Raw genomic sequence first — 5,639 nt, 5'->3', positions numbered from 1 at the left:
CAACAAGGTCCCAACTGAAGTGGCAGCTGCACTTGTTCCTGTTGTGTGGGCCAGTGGACTTCCAGGAGAGTGGAAGAGGGTAGAACCTGTAGGTATTACCCCTAATGTGGAATCTCTCCTGGTAAGGCCAAGCCAGTATCCTTTAAAATCAGAATGCCAGCTTGGATTGGTTGCCAGCTTGGATTGGTTGCAGGAACAGCTAAATTGGCTTCTCCTGGTTTGCTTGTAGGACGTGAATGCCAGAACCTGCCAAGAAAACCAGTGGACAAGATGATTGATTAGTGCAGGACCTGAGAGAACCCCTGTAAGTGACAACCTGGAGCAGTTTCCAGTATTGGATTGAAAAGATGGCCTTTGCTGCATCTCCTTGAGCAAGGAAAGCCAAGAAAGCTTTGCTTTTGCAGGAGAAAATGGGGCAAGCGGGCAGGAAGAAGAGAAGCCCCCTGACTCCTCCCTGAGCCCCAGACAGCCCATGAACTGCCTTGCTGGGAATGGTGGGACGGGCTGGACTCTGCATTGCTCCCTCGGGATGTGTGGTAAGACTGTTATGGCGACTTTTTGAATAGATGGTGCAAGGGCAGCCTTTAAGCAGCTGAAGCATTCCCTGAGGAGAGCTCTGGGTCTGCCAGATGTGTCAGAACTGTTGGAAGCATCTTTGGTGGGGAGGGCAAACAAAGGCCAAGGTGTGCAGTGACCCCCCTGAGAAGGGACTTTGAGTTAATGGCATCCCTGATGGTGAACTTTGTGGGCTGTTCCCCCTGTAGGGCAGGTGATAGTCCCAGCTCCAGTTATGGGAAAAATGGTTAAAAGGGAGCCCCAAAAGCTGGAAATGCTCCTGGAGGCTCCTGGCAAAGAGAGTTTGCTGCGTTCCCCCTGACAGAAGGACAGTGATAGCTTTTGAGTGCTGGTAGATCCTTTTAATAGATAGCCTTGAGTGTGTCCTTGTTGCACCAGTAGGACTTATCAAAGTCCCCATATTCCAGGAGATAGACACATTGAAGTTTAAAATATTCTTCCTAATCCTTTGTTGGCTTGAGGCTCTCCCCTCAGGAACTGCAGGAACTCCTGGTGCCGCCTGGGCCGATGGATTGGACGCCCCAGCCCCTCCGTTCCTGCCCAGCGACTGGGGCCGTGTCCAGTGGTGGCACTGCCAGCCCTGCAGGTGAAGTGGAAAGGGCCTTTCCAGGTCTCTTTGATCACACTGATAGCAGTTAAAGTTGCAGAAAAAGAATGTTGGGTCTATTCTTCTTGAGTTCAGAAAGCTCCTTTTGATTGGTGAGCAGCACAAAGTGGATCCTTAAGAGTTCCCATCCATGTTTGTGTCTCAGTCTGTGTTAGGATTCAGGGCTGTCAGTTGTTGTCACTGAGGAGTCAAACTATCCTTTAAATAATGAGACACTGGCCTAATGGCCAAGTGTCAGGAAAAAAGGGGGAATGATATGTGAGTGTTAAGATGTAACAAGAACTAATCCTTTTTGCAGTGGGATGGAGCCTGGAAACAGATTCCTTCTCTTCCCAGCACATTCCCTGAAGTTTAACACCCACAGTTTTCTGTGTCTGTCACCACTCAGTACCTCAGGTTACCTCAGTGTGTTCATTCCCTGCCCTGGAGAGAATGAACCTCCTTTTTTACCCCCAGAATTTCCCCTTCCAGCCCACTGCTGATTACTTCTTTTTGAAAACAAAGTATTCATTCTCTCCACCAAAGATTACCTCAGACTTTTACCCTACCTGCACACTACTGATTACTTCTTTTTGACCTCCAAATATTCATTCTCTGCCCTGCAAATTTGCTCTAGTTTGACCCTCAAAATTTTCCCTGGAGATTACCTCAAATGTTTCTGCCCTAAATATCCCCACCTGGCCACCACTGATTACCTCAGTTGACCTCATGAGGTTCTTTTTCTCCCCTGGAGATAAAACTTTGGGGCTTTGGAACGATGTTAACTCAAAGTATTCATTCTCTCCCCTGGACATTACCTCAAGTTTTACCCCTAAAATTTTCCCCATATGTCCACAACTGATTACCCCAGTTTACCTCAGGATGTACATTCTCTCTGTTCTACATGACCTCAAATTTTACACACAGAAATTTTTCCTACCTGCCCACCACTGACTGCCTCACTTCACCCCAAGGTATTCATTCTCTCTGCTACACAGGGCCCAGATTTTACTCCCAAAATTCTCCCTACCTATCCCTATGTAATCAGCTCATTTGTACAAACACATACTGCAGGGAACACAGGGAGACAGGAGCAGCTCTTGGCACTTATTCCCTGCAGACAACTGCTGCAGGGGAAGAGTTCAGTTAGGCACAAGCCAGTGATGCAGCCACAGGGGCAGGGGAAGAGGGGAGAGGAACTGACACCAAAATGACACAATCACCACTGAAAGGGACTTTATTGAGCTGCAACACAAACACAGTCATGGCAGGCCAGGGCAGGAGGTGCCCACAGGACCACCAGCACAGCAGCTGGGCTTGCAGGAACACCATCTTCTCAAGGGATGGAGCCAGGGGCTGACAGTTGGGATCGATCCTGGGGGGCTGGAGAGCACTCAGGCATCAGGGCCAAGTCCTGCCTGCTCACTGCAGACAGTTCAGCCCCAGCAGCAGGGGGATTTTCTGCCTCTCCCCCTGTAGCAGGGAGGATGCTGAGACTGAAACCACACACCATTGAAAGCTCAACAAGAACAATATTTATTACCAAGAGGTGGCCAACAAAACAAGAACCTGAGAGAGGGGAAAGGGGAGGGAAACAAGCCCTCAGTATGACCCTCCACTCACTCAGGTGTTGCTTACAAGGCTGTCTCACTGCCCCCAGCCTGCCTGGAATTCCCCAGAGCAGAAGCTGCACCCTGGGAGTGTGGGCAGGCTCACAGGATCGTGGGCGTCCCCGCGAAAGGCAACGTGGGCCTTCCATGTGAAACCTCAGTTCCACTCCCAGCACGAGCCATCTGCTCTTTATCCAATCCATGGGTGACATCTACCTGGGCAGGTGTGGCCAGCACAGCCCAGCCAGAGGCCTTAGGTCCCTCCCCCGTTATGTCAGGGGTGCCCCTTTGCACACACGGGGGTACCCTGGAATGTCCCTGTGCCTGCACCTCGGGGGGTCTTTCCTAAAGGAGTCTGGGGACTTACTTCATCCTCCTCCTCTTCACTTCCTTCTTCAAATGCCCTCAGAGGGCCATCAACCAATAGTGAGGTACCAATTAATTTCAGTTTATAGGAGATGCTCGCTTCAAGGATGAAGTTCTTGTTCCTCAGGGCTTGTTTTCACATAAGCTGACAGGAAAAGAACAGACTCTCACAACTGGCTGCAGTTCTCCCTGCTCCTTCCCTCCCTCTGCCTGGAAGACACCCCTGCCAGCTCCTGCACCCCCACCTCTTACCTCTCAGAAAACATGAGCTGCATCCTCCTGGATCCTCCAGCTGGATGCTGCTGGCTCTGGGCAGCTCCCACCCCTCAGCAAGGGATGCCAAAGGGAGCTGGAACACCACAGCCCCCAAACCTGCCCCCTCTCAAGTGCTGCACAGACCTGGTGTTTTGCTGACAGGCAGGGCACTCAAGGAAACAACTCCTCACCAGTCATGGAATAACAGGAACAGTTTAAACAAACCCAATCCAACACATGGGATACGGATGTAGGGGAGACACAAAAGAAAATGAGCAAGGCATCACATCCTGAGTGCCCCAGAGACAGAACTGTGTTTAAGGAGAAATCTCTCACCCACAGCCCCCTCCTGTTCCACAAGGCTGCTCTGGCACAGGACCAGTTTTAAGCTCAACTTTTCTCTGTACCACTTTGTTTCCCACCTCATCCTGTAATCAAAACTTGCTGTCCTTGCACCTTTTTAGGGTGACCATAAATTAAAGAGGCCTCTGCTCCAGCACCCACGAGGGCCTGAACCATTTGACAGGATCTATTTTTCCAATGAATTCAAAGCTCCACCTGAGGACCAGGGTCTTTTCTCACCCATCCTTCTGCTGGAGCTTTGCCTCCATCTCACTCTGCTTTCAGTTCTTTCCAGGGTTACTACACTGGCAGCCCTGGCCCTGGGTGGAGCTCGGCATCCTGATCCCATCCCTCCTGGCCCCCGGAACCGCTGACTCAGCAATGGGGGCCCTCCATTGCCAAGGGCACGGGCCCGTCGGGGCTCACGGGGGGAGCAGGAGGGCGAAGGCTCCAGCCCTGCTGCTACAACCTTCCACCACTACAGCCAACAGAGGAGCCTCTCCAGCCCTGCCTCCCAAGGCATCCTCAACAAACCCAGCCCAGCTCCACAGGACAAACTGCTCCCTGTCTGCCCAGGCCAGTCTAATCCCAGAGGCTGCCAGATCATGCAAAACAACTGCCCAGGAGATCAGAGACCCCAGTCCATCTCTTCCTAGCACAGGTTTGGGTGAGTTTGGCAAACAGACCAACTGAGGAATTCCCCAATGTTTTCCCAGTTTGACCCCTGTCACACCAATCACCTTAACACTGCCAGTCCATAATTCTCCCTCTCTTGGGTTAAGGACTGAGCAAGTTGGACCTGTGTCTGAGCAGGACATGTGCAAACCAAATGCTGGGGACTGGAACACACACCTGGCACTCCTGCAGCTCTTACAGTCACATTCCAGAGAAAACAGCCAATTGGACCCTCACTGCTCATTTCTTAATCCCAATCCCACACTTCTTTGGCACTTGGAGCACCACTTTTATCACCCAATTACAGCCCATTAGAGAGCTCCATGTCTAGCAGGGACAGGGACCCCTGGGATACTCTCAGCAATGCCTGAATCCATGGCAGGGACCTTGCTTTGAGCTCCCCAGGGCCGGGCACCCCGAGGATCTCCCCGAATAATCCTTTCGGTGCGCGCTGGAGTCCTCGGGGTGCCCCAACCCGGGGGGCACCAACAGCACTGTCCCTCCAGGGGGCCAATTTGGTCCTAAACTGCAGGGGGATCTTGCCTGTGTCCCAGACTGGTCCGGAGATCTGAGGCCCTTCCCGAGAAAATCTCGGTGCCGGCGTGAAGGGCCAGAGATCCCTTGGAGCCACGGGAGAGCAGGCACAGAGTCCCTCCTGGGGGGCAATTCTGCTGCCTGAAATCAGCTCTTCAAAGGAGCCTCTAAGACTCAGCTGGTGAGTTTTAGAAGCCAGGCATTCCTACACACTAAGGTATTTTAAGAGCTTACTGACTAAAAACACATAAGGGTTTTATCATTGACATCTGAACTTTCACAGACAACTCCTTTCCCCTTTCAGTACAAAATTATTTTCATAGTATCATTTAATAAGAAGTGCCCAGGAACCCCAGACCGTGCTTTCCAAAACAGAAAAAAAACAGAGGGAAGGACAAGTGTAACACACTCTAGAACAGACCCGACTGTAGTTTTACTCATTGTGTTCAAATACAGCATAATTAAACTCCAGCAGGAGTGCTGGCACATTCCCAGTGGTATCTTGCAAGTCCATCCTACAGCTGCAGTAGGCAAGTTGGAGTCATACAAGTCCCTTGTTCCTGCAGATGCCTGGGGATCCTCTCCATCCGCCTCGTGCTCTCCCAACAGCAGAAAGGGTGACCTCAGGGACACGGTGGCACTCGACATCCTGCTGAGAGAGCAAGGAAACCTTTTTTTGCTAGAGAGCACAGCAA

General features: G+C 51.5%; 1 long non-coding RNA gene across 1 annotated transcript; it reads left to right on the top strand.

Moving 5' to 3' along the window:
* Positions 1-265: 265 nt before the first annotated feature.
* On the top strand, positions 266-1,121 carry LOC115307255. The gene is made up of 3 exons (XR_003915634.1): positions 266-304; positions 405-536; positions 1,038-1,121. It is a non-coding gene; the product is annotated as an uncharacterized LOC115307255 (long non-coding RNA).
* The last annotated feature ends 4,518 nt before the right edge of the window (positions 1,122-5,639 follow it).

Source organism: Manacus vitellinus, unplaced genomic scaffold, assembly GCF_001715985.3.
Source record: "Manacus vitellinus isolate BGI_N305 unplaced genomic scaffold, ASM171598v3 ctg7180002433410_pilon, whole genome shotgun sequence".
In the NCBI taxonomy this organism is placed as follows: domain Eukaryota; kingdom Metazoa; phylum Chordata; class Aves; order Passeriformes; family Pipridae; genus Manacus; species Manacus vitellinus.
The sequence above is the reverse complement of the archived record's forward strand: the minus strand, read 5'-3'. Positions and strand labels throughout refer to the sequence as shown.